Consider the following 14979-nt stretch of genomic DNA (forward strand, 5'->3'; position numbering starts at 1 on the left):
AGTTACTACTGGGCAGCAAATGTGGCGATGATCCGTAAGTGGGTAATGGAGGGAGAGGGGGCGGCATGGAAGAGGATGGAGATGGCGCCCTGCAAAGGAACGAGCCTGGGGGCGTTGGTAGCGGCACCGCTGCCGCTCTCGCCGACAAAATACACCACAAGCCCGGTGGTGGCGGCAACATTAAAGATCTGGGGCCAGTGGAGAAGACACAGGGGTGCAATGGGAGCTTCGGTGTGGTCCCTGATCAAGGGTAACCACTGGTTTGTCCCGGGGAAGATGGACGGGGGGTTCCAAGGCTGGCATCGGGCGGGGATAAGAAGAATGGGGGACCTGTTCATTGACGGGACATTTGCGAGTCTAGGGGCACTGGAGGAGAAATTTGAGTTACCCCCGGGAAATGCATTTAGATATATGCAGGTGAGGGCTTTTGTGAGGCGACAGGTGAGGGAATTTCCGTTGCTCCCGGCACAAGAAGTTCAAGATAGGGTGATCTCCGGGGTATGGGTCGGAGAGGGCAAGGTATTGGAAATATACCAAGAGATGAAAGAAGAGGGGGAAGCGCTAGTAGAAGAGTTGAAAGGTAAATGGGAGGAGGAGCTGGGGGAGGAGATTGAGGAAGGGCTATGGGCCGACGCCCTGGGTAGGGTTAATACCTCTTCCTCGTGTGCCAGGCTCAGTCTGATACAATTTAAGGTGGTTCACAGAGCGCATTTGACGAGGGCGAGGCTGAGTAGGTTCTTTTGGGGTAGAGGATAGATGTGAAAGATGTTCAGGGAGCCCGGCGAACCATGTCCATATGTTTTGGTCATGCCCGGCATTGGAGGGGTTCTGGAGAGGAGTGGCGGGAGCAATATCTCAGGTGGTGAAAGTCCGGGTCAAGCCAAGCTGGGGGCTAGCAATATTTGGAGTAGTGGATGAGCTGGGAGTGCAGGAGGCGAAAGAGGCCGGAATTCTGGCCTTTGCGTCCCTAGTAGCCCGGCGAAGGGTCTTGCTATTGTGGAAGGAGGTGAAGCCCCCTAGCCTGGAGGCCTGGATTAATGACATGGCGGGGTTCATAAAATTGGAGAGAATTAAGTTTGCTTTGAGAGGGTCTGCACAGGGGTTTTACAGGCGGTGGCAACCGTTCCTAGATTATCTCGCGGAGCGTTAGAAGAAGGTCGATCAGCAGTAGCAGCAACCCTGGGGGGGGGGGGGGGGGGGGGGGAACGAGAGACTGTCTGAGGGGATGGACGAGCGGGAGATAGCATGGAGGGTGGGGGGGAAACGGTACGCGCGGCCAAGAGCCAGTGTATAAAGCTATGTAAATATACCATCTTGCCTTGTATATATCTTGCTCAGGGAGAATTTACGTTATTTTGTTACGGGGGGGGGGGGGGGATTATTGTTTGTAAGGGGAAAAAATTGTGTTGTTAAAAAACCTTAATAAAAAAATATTTTTTTAAAAGGTATCAGTTAGAGAAGAAGCACAGTACAAATTCCTCCCATTTAAAAGTGTTTACTCCATTGTGGCCAAGGCCATGCTGCAATAAATTTGCTATTGCATATTTTCTGTATTTCTTCTTAAAGTTTTCACGACACAATTGGGAAGAAAGAGCAATGGAGTTCTTCCCAGTGTCCTAGCCAATATTTACTCATCAAACAATATCACTAAAGAACGTCCTATCTCATTACTGTTCGTGGGATCTTGTTTGGCATAAATTGGATGCCTTGTTTTCCTACATTATAAGTGACACTTCAAAAGTGCTTCAATGGCTTGAGTGAGGTATTGGAGGATAATTGCCTCCTATTGAACCATATCCCAACCAGAGGTTAATAGTTCTGGTTGTGAGAAGAGCAACACCAAAATCCCTATATTTAAACGTAAGGAGTTATATAACACAGGAGTGTTATTAACCAAAATTTGGCACCAAGCTCAGGAAGAAAATGTTGGAACAGATGATCAAAAGCTTAAAGAAGTAGCTCTTAAATAATAATAATCTTTATTATTGTCACAAGTAGGTTCTGTAACACTGTGAAAATCCCCTAGTAACCACATTCCGGCGCCTGTTCGGGTACACAGAGGGAGAATTCAGAATGTCTAAATCACCTAACAAGCGTGTCTTTCGGGACTTGTGGGAGGAAACCGGAGCACCCGGAGGAAACCCACGCAGACACGGGGAGAACGTGCAGACTCGACACATTCAGTGCCCCAAGCCAGGAATCGAACCTGGGACCCTGGCGCTGTGAAGCAACAGTGCTAATCCTAAAGGATGAGAGAAAGGTGAAGAGGCAGAGACGTTTAGGGAGGGAATTCTAAAGTTTAGGATCCAAGGAAGCTGGAATCATGTTTGCACAGAACGATTAAAATATGAGATGTACTAAAGGCCAGAAAGAGAGGAGTGCTAAGATCTTGGAGGGTTGTAGGAGATTACAGAGATAGAGGTGGGTGAAGCTATGCAGAAGTTTGAAAAAAAAAAGATGAAAATTTTAACATTGAAGCATTGTCAAGAAGCCAATATAGTCACCGAGAACAAGGATGGAGGGTGAGTGGAACAGTGCAAATCAGGGGCGAAATTCTCCCCCAACGGCGGGATGCCCGCCGACTGGCGCCAAAGCCGGCGCAAATCAGACGGGCATCGCGCCGGCAAAAAGGTGCGGAAGTCTCCGCATCTTTGGCGGCCTAGCCCCAACATTGAGGGGCTAGGCCGACGCCGGAGGGATTTCCGCCCCGCCAGCTGGCGGAAATGGCGTTTGTTGCCCCGCCAGCTGGCGCGGAAATGCGGCGCATGCGCGGGAGCGTCAGCGGCCGCTGTCAGTTTCCCAGCGCATGCGCGGGAGCGTCAGCGACCGCTGTCAGTTTCCCGCGCATGCGCAGTGGGGAGAGTCACTTCCGCCTCCGCCATGGTGGAGACCGTGGCGGAGGCGGAAGGGAAAGAGTGCCCCCACGGCACAGGCCCGCCTGCGGATCGGTGGGCCCCGATCGCGGGCCAGGCCACCGTGGGGGCACCCCCCGGGGCCAGATCGCTCCGCGCCCCCCCCCAGGACCCCGGAGCCCGCCCACGCCGCCTGGTCCCGCCGGTAAATACCAGGTTTGATTTACGCCGGCGGGACAGGCAATTTCTGGGCGGGACTTCGGCCCATCCGGGCCGGAGAATCCAGCGGGGGGTCCCGCCAACCGGCGCGGCCGGATTCCCGCCCCCGCCCAATCTCCGGGAGCGGAGACTTCGGCGGGGGCGGGGGCGGGATTCACGGCGGCCAACGGCCATTCTCCGACCCGGCGGGGGGTCGGAGAATGACGCCCCAGGACACCAAACAGCAGAGTTCTGGATGTGCTTGTTTGTGACGGGTGAAATATTGGAGGCTGGTCAATAAGCACTGGAATAGTCAAGTCTAGAAATAACAAGGGCAAGGGTTTCAGCAACAGGTGAACTGGGAAAGGGATGGAACAAAACAAGGCTACATAGTTGAAAATAGCAGTCTTGGTGTTGACATGGATATGTGGTTGGAAGCTCACCATTTACAACACCGAAAAGCATAATTGGGCTTGACTTTATGTTTATCTGAAACTCGGAAGGTCAACACAAACGAGGACAACCATTTTGGGATGATGGTGGCAAATTAGCGATGTCACTGGACTGCTAATCCAGAGGCCCCGTTAATGCTCCGGGGGCATGGGTTTGAATGCCACCAAGATAGATTGTGAAATTTAAATTGAATTAATAAAATGCAATTATTAAAATACAAAATGGAATTGAAAGCTTGTCTCTCAATAATGGTCATGAAAATACAATTGACTGCCTTAAAAACCCATCTGGTTCAGTATGTTCTCCAGGGAAGGAAATCTACCATCCTTACTGACTCTTCTGACCTATGGGTGTGATCGAGAGGCCACGTTACTCCTGAAAAGCAGCGCGCCGGGCCACAACATGGCTGATAGAAGGAGGGAGACCGCGCTCTCGGGATCTACCCTGCTCGCAACACCTCGCAAGATATAATGCGATCTTGCGGGACATTGCAATGTGAATCCTGTCCATTGTGGGCAGGATCACTTTTTGGCAAATCTGCTCATTAGAGTGAAACAGCTAATCTCACTTTAATATGCAGTTAACTGAGGTGTTGGGACCTTTTCCCTTCTCCTCGGAGACCTCGGACGAGTGCTGTTCCGCAGTGGTCTCCACAAACAGGGACCAGACGGAATGGCACTTGTGGGTATCTCCTAGGGGATCAGAGGTCCCCAGGTGCATTCCTCCTGGGCAGGGTGGTACCCTGGCACTGCTGGTACCACCCAGGCACCCTGGCAGTGCCACCTGGATGCCACATTCAGTGACCCAAGCTGGGAATTGAACCCGTGTCCCTGGCATTGCGGAGCAACAGTGCTAACCACTGTGCTACCGTGCCGCCCTGTCATTGTAAATGGTTCTCTCACGTACTGTTCCTCTTCCTTTTATGTGTGGTCATCACCTACTTCCTCAACAGCCCACTTTAAACTACCAGCTATCTCCGATCTCCTCTCCAAAATCCTTGAATGCATTGTCTCTTCCCAAACCCACGCCCACCTCACTTGCAACTACAAGTTTGAATCTCTCCAGCGGCCTCTTTCCCACTGAAACAGCTGGAAGCAAAATCACAACTAACATCCTCTATGGGTTGTGAAGCATTGCTGTCTCGACCTTTCTGCAGCCTTTTACATTGTAGGCCACATCATCTTGTTCCAACAGGGACAAATTCCACTTGCCGGAACATTGATAAGTAGAGATTTAAGGTAAAGAACTAGAGGGAATATGAAGATTTTTTTCAATGTAGTGAGTTATGATCTGGAATGCATTGCCTGAAAATGTGGTGGAAGCAGGTTGAATAATAACTTTCAAAATTAAATTGGATGACTACTTGAAGGGGAGGAAAGTACAGGGCGATGGGGAAGGAGCAGAGGAATGGGACTAATTGGATTGTTCTTTGAAAGAGCTAGCACCGACACGATAGGCCGAATGGCCTCTTTGCTGTATGTTTTCCGTTGCTGTTTGTAGGATGTTGCTATGAGAATTAGCTCCCATTTAACAACAATGGCCACACTATAATTCATTGTGATGTGCTATGTGGTGTGTTAGACGATAGTGGTGAGGCAATATATAACTGTACTTTATTATCTTTGTGTTTCAAATTAATTCTGGCTTCACAAACCCAGACACACTTGTTTATGGTGTTGAAGTTTATATATAAACAAGGATCATCTCAGAGGCTAACTCTATTTATTAATACAGCAAGGATAATTATTCTTTTTAGCAGAATAGTTTGATCCCCTCCCAAAAGCAAGCTGGAACGAGCTTGGTTTGTACAGTGCCAGGTGTGATCCATTTTTTCATTTCTCTTCACTTCCCATTTTTTTCTGCCTTGGTGGTACCATATAGCTTGAAGCCTGACCCTTCGCGCCGAGGCCTAAATGTATCCTTTGCTGGGCATCATTGAAACTCCTTCGCCTTGTCCAGGATCTGTTTTACTCTATCAACCTGCGCTTGGTTGTAGCATTCTCGTATCTAAGTCAGAAAACTGTGGGGTTCAAACCACACTTCCAGAATTGAACGTATAACCTAGGCTGACATTTCAGGTGAAGCATTGAGAGAGGGGTTATATTGTTGAAGGCGTCATCCTTCAGAAGTGATGTTAAACAGACCCTATTTGTTCGGGTGGATATAAAGGATTCTATGAAATTACTCAAAGAGCAGATGGTGTCCTCGCTAATATTCCTCCACACAATCAACACCACCAAAAATTCATTCTTTGTCTCTTCAATGTCTGCAAATCAGCCGTGTTTGCCGACACAACTTTGAAAAGTAACTTATTGACTGAAAATGATTTTGGGAAGTTCTGAAGATGCGAAAATGCTAAGCAAATGCAGGTCTTTTTAATCAAAACTATTCCTATTTTTAGCACTTGTGATTATTCCATTTACCTGCAAGAAGAGGAGAGGACAAGCATTGTTGAGAGGATATTGGAAAGCATTTTGGAGGAGAGTTGTTGGTATTAGAAAGGAGAGTCTATGAGGTATTTGTGTCCAGTTGACACACTACATTGGTGCTTAGATACAGTCCCTGGCAAAGGCATAGAGTTTTTAAAAATCTATTTACGGAATGTGGGCGTCACTGGCTAGACCAGCATTTATTGCCAATCCCTAGTTGCCCCTTGAGAAGGTGGTGGTGAGCTGCCGCTTTGATCTCCTGTGGTGTAGGTACACCCATAGTGCTGTTAGGGAGGGAGTTCCAGGATGTTGCCCCAGCGACAGTGAAGGAACGGCCGATATATTTCCAAGACAGGGTGGTGAGTGACTTGGAGGGGAACCTCCAGGCGGTGGGGTTCCCAGGTATCTGCTGCTCTTGTCCCTCTGGATGGTAGTGGTTGTGGGTTTGGAAGGTGCTGCCTCAGGTACCTTGGTGAGTTACTGCATCTTGTAGACGGTACATACGGCTGCCATTGTTTGTCGGTGGTGGAGAGTTTGAATGTTTGTGGAAGGGGGAGCAATCAAGTGGGCTGCTTTGTCCTGGATGGTGTCAAGCTTCTTGAGTGTTGTTGGAGCTGCACTCATCCAGGCAAGTGGAGAGTATTCCATCACACTCCTGACTTGTGCCTTGTAGATGGTGGACAGGCTTTGGGGGGGTCAGGAGGTGAGTTACTCTCCGCAGGATTCCTGGCCTTTGACCTGGTCTGGTAGCCACAGTATTCATATGGCTAGTCCAGTTCAGTTTCTGGTCAGTGGTAACCTCCAGGATGTTGATAATGATAATAATAATAATCGCTTATTGTCACAAGTAGGCTTCAATGAAGTTACTGTGGAAAGCCCCTAGTCGCCACATTCCAGCGCCTGTTCGGGGAGGCCGGTACGGGAATTGAACTCGCGCCGCTGGCCTTGTTCTGCTTTACAAGCCAGCTGTTTAGCCCACTGCGCTTAACCAGCCCCTAATAGTGGGGACTAAGCGATGGTAATGCTATTGAATGTTGTCCAAGGACAATTATGTGATGGGCTGGGGTGGCAAGTGACCAACATTGAAGGTATTGAAAAGAATTGTCTTACATTCTGTGGCAGACCATCAAAAGGTTGGAGCATTTGCTGAGGCTGGCACTGTGACAGAAAGGACCTTTGCTGGGTAAAGACCTTTTGGGAGATCAAAGCAAAAATGATGAGGTATTGCACAAATAAACCTGAAGGAAAGAGTAGCTGAGTGGGCAGTTAACTGTGGAGATACAAGCGGGAAGAGAATGATAACGTCTTGAAGTATTTTGGTTGTAAAAATTAGCCACTGGCTACAGTGGAGTAGCAGCTCTAGTGTGGAGTCCCTCTACAGCAACAAGTGGAACTCAAGTTTAAAGTATTCATAACGTAGCCATTGGTCAAATCCCAGAATTCAGGATGATGTTGGATAATTCTTGGGAGAAAAGCACAATCCCAAGTGAAGGAAATTATATCCTGGTCAATATTTATTCCTCAATCGACATCGCTAAAAAGAATATCTGGGGCGAAATTCTCCGGAAACGGCGCGATGTCCGCTGACTGGCGCCCAAAATGGCGCAAATCAGTCGGGCATCGCGTCGCCCCAAAGGTGCGGAATGCTCCGCATCTTGGGGGGCTGAGCCCCAACCTTAAGGGGCTAGGCCCGCGCCGGACGAATTTCCGCCCCGCCAGCTGGCGGGAAAGGCCTTTGGTGCCTCGCCAGCTGGCGCGGAAATGACATCTCCGGGCGGCGCATGCACGGGAGCGTCAGCGGACGGCATTCTCGCGCATGCGCAGTGCAGGGAGTCTCTTCCACCTCCGCCATGGTGGAGACCGTGGCGAAGGCGGAAGGGAAAGAGTGCACGCACGGCACAGGCCACCCCGCAGATCGGTGGGCCCCGATCGCGGGCCAGGCCACCGTGGGGGCACCCCCTGGGGCCAGATCGCCCCGCAGCCCCCCCAGGACCCCGGAGCCCGCCCACGCCGCCTTGTACCGCCGGTAAGGTAGGTGGTTTAATCTACGCCGGCGGGACAGGCATTTTAGCGGCAGGACTTCGGCCCATTCAGGCCGGAGAATCGCGGGGAGGGGCCCGCCAACCGGCGCGGCGCGATTCCCGCCCCCGCCGAATATCCGGTGGTGGAGAATTCGGCAACCGGTGGGGGCGGGATTCACGCCAGCCCCCGGCGATTCTCCGACCTGGCGGGGGGTTGGAGAATCTCGCCCCTGATCTTTATCACGTTGTTGTCTGTGGGAGCTTGCTGTGTACAAAGTGTGCTTCCTACATCTTCAAAAGTAGGGCTGGTTTAGCTCAGTGGGCTATACAGCTGGTGTGTGATGCAGTACAAGGCCAGCAGTGCGGGTTCCATTCCGTACCAGTTTAGCTGAACAGGTGCCGGAATGTGGCAACTAGGGGCTTTTCACAGTAACTTCATACTTGTCACAATAAAAGATTATAATTATCTATAAAGCACTTTTGGATGTCCTGAAGCAGTACAATATTGCACCATCTGCATTAATCTGCATAGGAGACCTTTAATCGTTTGTTAACAAATACAATGAAATAGCACAGTTTATATTAAAATGCAATGTGTAGATTTTGAAAATCCATCTAGCTACAAATAACACACATCCCGCATGGATCTTTCCCAAGAAATAAAAGGCCGTTGCCAATTATTTCTTTTCCCTGCAAGCAGGCGTGCTTCTTTAAATGCTGGCACCCTCAGCGATGCCACCAGAAAACTGTCACACTTCACTTCTTAACTCAGTTATTTTCATTTTTTTAAACAAAATACACAAACCTACCCACCATGAATTCTTGACTCTCTGACTGTTGGGAATGAGATTTTTTAATTTTAAATGATGGGGCAGCCCTGACCGACAGCCAAAGGCAACAAAGTTGGTCTGGCTGCATACATCCCGTCATACTGACCAAAGGGAGAGCCAGGCCCAGCCTGTTTGTTTACTGTTTGGTTTGGATGGCTCCAAGCATTACTGCACGAAAACCCAAGAGCTTGGCAGACATAAATATGTCAGCGATTGAACAACAAACACCTTATTTAGTTTCTCTGTTTACTTATCTCGATCCACCAAAACAACACCAAAATATTTTCAAAATCTAGCCTTGCCCACAGACTTATAAATCACAGACCTCCATTTAATTACCGAGGAATGTGGACAGAATTCTCTCCGATGTTCGGACAAGTGCTGGAGATGCAAAACGACCCAAGCTTGGAATGTAGTTAGTTCTTAAAATAAGTTGGGTTGCATTTCAGTCCCTTTTCGCCCTTGGAAGCTTTATTTGAAGCAGCTTCATTGCAGTGTTCATGTAAGCTTACTTGTGACACTAATAATGAGCATTATTATTATTTATTATGTTCACAGATAGTTATAAGCAGCTGCGTCTCAAAGAACTTATATGAGCATTTTTATTCTCTGCAGTATGTGGGTTAGTGGGGCTTATGAACCTCTAAATGCAGTTACTACTTACCAGATAATATGTGTCATGCCTAATGCTCTCTCCTGAGCTCCAGGAGGGAGAAACAATACCCCAGCGGATTTGTTGGTACAAATTAAATTGTAGGTTGTGTTTATTTATAATATACAGAACCAAAATCGTACCAAGATAGCAATGCTAGAGAATGTCCAATCTTATGTATTAGGGGGGCTTTTAATAGTCAGGAGTTTATCCTCAGAGCTTATATCACAACTGAGGATGGGCACTATCCATCATTCTCTGCTATTTTCTTTATTCATAGCATCATACAATTTACAGTGCAGAAGGAGCCCATTCGGCCCATCGAGTCTGCACCGGCCCTTGGAAAGAGCACCCCACCTAAGTCCATACCTCCACCCTATACCCACACCTCCACTCGATCCCTGTAACCCCACCTATCCTTTTTGGGGCACGAAGAGCAATTTATCACGGCCAATCCACCTAACCCGCACAGCTTTGGACTGTGGGAGGAAACCGGAGCACCCGGAGGAAACCCACGCACACACGGGGAGGATGTGCAGACTCCTCACAGACAGTCACCCAAGGCTGGAATTGAACCTGGGACCCTGGAGCTGTGAAACAACTGTGCTAACCACTGTGCTACCGTGCTGCCCTTGTTCATTGAATGTGGACATCGCCGGCTGTGTCAGCATTTATGCCCATCCCTACTTGCCCTTGAGGGGGCAGTTAAAAGCCAATCACATTGCTGTGGGTCTGGAGTCACATGTAGACCAGACCGGGTTTGGACGGCAGATTTCTTTCTCTAAATGGCATTAGTGAACCAGATGGGTTTTTATGAATGCACCCACATTTCCACACTACCAAAATGACTTGCCAAAGTCACAAATGACATCCTAGTGGGCTGGGACACCAACAGGAATTCCCAGTCCGGCTCTGGGTCAGTATTTGAAAGGCTCGATAATGAGGCCCAGCTGGATGGACCTCAACCCATTGCTGTGGGAACTCGTAATCAATGAGCCCCGCAGGGAGATCAATGAGTGATTCCTTATGATCCTCGTGTCCATCTCTACCTATCTGCAACCTTTAGCATGATCAATCACACCTCCTCCACTATCTCTCCAATGTTGGCCTGCTGGGTGGGATAGTTCCATTCTTCCCTATCTAATAATAGCCAGAGAATCAATGTCTTTTCTTCCATCTCCCACACCTTTACCCCTGGTGTCTCTCAAGGATCTATCCTTGGCACCCTCCTATTTTGCATCTCCAAGCTGCCCCTAGACAACATCATTAGAAGAAACTATGGCCAGAATTTTCTGGCTGTTCATCAATTTTCCGGTCCTGCCACGAGCGCACCGTCAGCCGCGGGTTTCCTGGTGGTGATGGGTGCATTCAACGGGAAACCCTGTTGACAACAGAAGATCCTCCATTGGCCAATGGCAAGCGAAACACACGCCAGGTTGTGTGGAAAGTCCCGCCCTACATTAGTTTTCACATGTGGTACATTGACGACACCCAGCACTACCTCACCGGCACCTCTCTCAACTTCTCCATCGGTGCTAAATTATCATACTTATTATCCAACATCCATACTGAATGAGCAGAAAGTTCCACCAATTAAACATTGGGAAGTTTGAAGCCATTGTTTTCGGCCACTATTCCAAACTCCATTTCCTAATTACTGACTCCATCCCTCTCCCTGGCAATGGTGGATCTAAGCCAGTCTGTGCACAGACTTGGTGTCACCTTTGATCCTGAGGTGAGCTTCTGACCTTGTCTTTGTTCCATCATGAAGAAGGCCTATTTCAACTTCTGTAACATCACTCAACCTTACCTTTGTCTTCGTTCCTAAGCGCCGAAACCCTCACCCAAGCCTTTGTTTTCCCTAAACTTGACTATCCCAACACACTCCTGCCTGGGTTTCCCAAATCCTACCACTGTCAACCTGAACTCATCCAAAACTCTGTGCTCATGTCTTACTTGCAGCAGGTGTTGTTCCTCTATTAGCCCTGTGACCTACCCCCTGCCCTACACTGGCTCTCGTTAAAGCAACACCTTGATTTCAAAATTCTCACCCTTGTTTTCGAGTCTTGCCCCTCCCTATTTCTGAAATCTCCTTCAATCTCAAAACCCACCAAGATATTTGCCCTCTTCTCTTTCTGGCCTCCTTTGTATTTCCAATTATAATTGATCCACCATTGGTGGTTGCGTCTACAGTTGCCTAGGCCTAAGCTCTGGATCCCTCTCTAAACCTCGCACACTCTTCTACCTCGTTTTCCTCCTGATTCTGGAAGATGAGGGGCTGGATTCTCCGATTTTGGGGCTACGTCTGGAGGAACCGTGGCCTTTTACGTGGGAAAAATCAGCGAGGCCCCAGCACCGATCCTCCGACAGGTGAGGGGCGAGCAGCCGTGCTACGTAAAACGCATGGCTTTCCCGATATAAACACCTGGAGGATTGCCGGGTCCGTGGCCGTGCATGTACACAGTGGCGACCTGCAGCAGTCGCACCGTACAACATGGCGCTGGCCGCGCGAGGACCCGACCTTCCGGATAGTGCCGCCCTGGACACTCCCGGGCTACACCCCACCAGTCCCCCCAACCCTCGCCGCAGCCCCCCCCTCTCCGACCGACAGAATGGCTCCCACCCGACTGTGGCGCCGCAGCCGTGACGCAGGTTCCCGCACGGCTGGGACCACACATGCTCCGCGCGGTCGGGAACTCGGCCAATCGGGGGCGGAGAATCAGGGGAGGGCCTTCAGGTAACGTCCTGAGGCCATCCCAACGGCGTGCGGTGTACTCCTCGATGACGCCGTTACGAGGGGCGAAGCATCTGAAAACAGGCACCGTCCCCGATTCGATCGTAAAAAGGGATTCTCCACCCGATCGGGGATTACAAAATCGCTGTCGGCAGGTGGAAAATCCCACTCGCAGCGTGCAAATGGACATAAAATTTGCGCTAATATATGAATACTTCATTTTGTTTAAAGATAAGGGAATCCAAAAATCAATGGCAGATTTTGTCTGCAAAGTCCCGCAACCCTGAAACCCTGTCGGGATTTTCCTGGCCTCCTGCTGGTTTGCTGACTGGAGGAATTCCACCCCACAGATGTTTCCCTGTTAGATTTACAGCAGGAAGCCAATTCCAGGGCTACTGTCTTTGGTGGTAAGAGTTGGGAGAAAAGTTGCCAATTGGCACATATTAGAGGCAAATAAGGACTAAAGAAGCCAAGAAATATCTTTTCTTTTGAAGATCAAATGATTTCTTCTTAATCAGCTGTCAAAATGTAGAACATTTACAACGCTCAAGGCGTCAGGTGAGTACTTACTTCAGACAGCCTAATAGTCTGTTCTCAACATCTGACATTTAAGAAAACATAATTTCGCCACATGTATTAACATTTCAAATAACAGTTCTGAGCTATCAAAGTAACTTGTCCCTTTCTCACACACTGGTGGAATTTCCCCTTCGGAGACTAAGTGCAGGATTAGAATTGGGTTTCTTGCTGGTCGGCAGATCAGGTTCTCAAGCCAAGTCTTCCACATGAAACCTAATTAATGATACATAGATGAAGCGAAGGGTCGGAGAGGGTTCAAAGAAGAGACAAAGAGCACAGGGTCTACCTCTACGCGGTATCCTCCTCCTCTGCGTCTCGAACCTCAGGCCAGCATGGAAGGAATAATGGAACTCCTGAGGGAATTAGGAGACTTCTCAGGTTACAAACTTTCCACAGTAACTTCATTGCAGTGTTAATGCAAGCCTACTTGTGACACTAATAAAGATTATTATTATTCACCTGAGCAAGAGTGAAATCTTCGCTGTGAACCCGCAGAGGTGGGGAGCAGAGCTGGGGAAGTTGCCATTCAAGCTGGCCAAATTCCGATACCTGGGGATCCAAATAGCCCACGACTGGACACAGATCCGCAAGTGAAGCTTGCAGGGGTGGGGCTCACTCTCGCCCTTCCGAGCAGGGAGAGTGCAGACGATCAAGATGAACGTATTGCCCAGGTTCCTTTTCCTGTTCGGATCCCTCCCGATCTTCATCCCCAAGGCCCTCCTGAACCTCCAGTTCTACCGCTGGGCAGCCACAGCAGAAAGGGTAAGGGGCTGGGTCAAGGAACCAGGAGCAGAATGGATCAGAATAGAGGAGCGTTCCTGCACAGGGACATCCCTCCGTACACCGTCCATGACCACACTCCCAGCCCCCCAGCCAGATACTCAAAAGGCTCAGTGGTAGTAGCCACGCTGGGAACAGGGAACCAACTGCAACACCACTTCGGTCTGACCGAGATGTCCATTATGGCCCCCATCTGCAAAAGCCACAGGTTCACCCACCGACAATGGACGACTCCTTCAAAAAGAGGAGACTGGACGAAGGGACTGTGACGGTAGGCGACATGTACGTGGAAGGCAGAGTAGCGATCCTAGGGGAACTCACGGACAAGTTCCAACTCCCTGAAGGGAACAAACTAAGATACAATCAAATCAAAAACTCCCTCCGAAAGGAGATCATGACATTCGTCCATATCCCAGGACACTCTCTACTAGACAGACTACTGTCTCTGGGCAAGCGAGGAGACGGAAACTGTGCAGACATGTACGCAAGACTACTGGAGAGACCCTGGATGAGACAAGTGATAAATGGAGGAAGAGCTAGTCAGGAAGATAGGGGGAGGACTCTGGAGCGAAGCATTACACAGGGCAAACTTCACCTCCACTTGCGCAGGGCTGATCCTAACGCAACTAAAGGTGGTGCACAGGACGCCAAGACAGAAATGAGCGAGTCTTCCTGGAGGTGGAGGATAAGTGTGAACGGTGCCAGGGAGGCCCGGCCAACCACACCCACATGCTCTGGTTCTGCCACAGACTTGTCGGACACTGGACGTCTTTCTGGGAGTGAGGGTGGAGCCATGCCCACTAGTGGCAGCCTTCGGGGTATCAGAACAGCCAGAGCCCTTCATGGGGAGCAGAGCGAACACCCTAGCCTTTGCCTCCCTGATCACCCGCCAAAGACTCCTGAGAAAATTAAATATGCCATCAGAGGGTCGGAGGACGGCTTCCACAAAACGTGGAGACCAACTTGTTCCAAGACCTGTTTGTAACCAGCAACCAATAAAGTAGGGAGGAATGGGAGGGTGGGGGGACACAAAGCTAAGGAGGGAAAGGAAGGGGATGGGGCAGAGCAGGGGAGGGGGCGAGGACAGGAGTGGTGGGGGAAGAAGACACCACAGGAAATGCAGGGTGGGCAGTAGGCGGGAACCGGAAGGGACAAAGAATAATAGGTAAAAACGGCAGTGGCGAGCACACCCAGTGGGCGAACCCACCCCCCCCATCCTTCCAGCATGGCATAGTGCCAGGAGGCAACCACGGTGGGGGACAGGGACGCGTTCAGTTCTCCAAATTTGAGGAGGATACCGCCAGGTTGGCAGGGGAGGATAGAGATCGCTTCTGTGGTGAAGGCGGGATCAGCGTCTCCCAGAAAACCAATACGGGCGAGCCCTCCATGAGTTAATCACACCACAGTGGGTCACACATCTAGAAAAGGCTTATTGTCACATTCTGGAGGAC

The sequence above is a fragment of the Scyliorhinus torazame genome, chromosome 25 (genome assembly GCF_047496885.1).
Source record: "Scyliorhinus torazame isolate Kashiwa2021f chromosome 25, sScyTor2.1, whole genome shotgun sequence".
Classification (NCBI taxonomy): domain Eukaryota; kingdom Metazoa; phylum Chordata; class Chondrichthyes; order Carcharhiniformes; family Scyliorhinidae; genus Scyliorhinus; species Scyliorhinus torazame.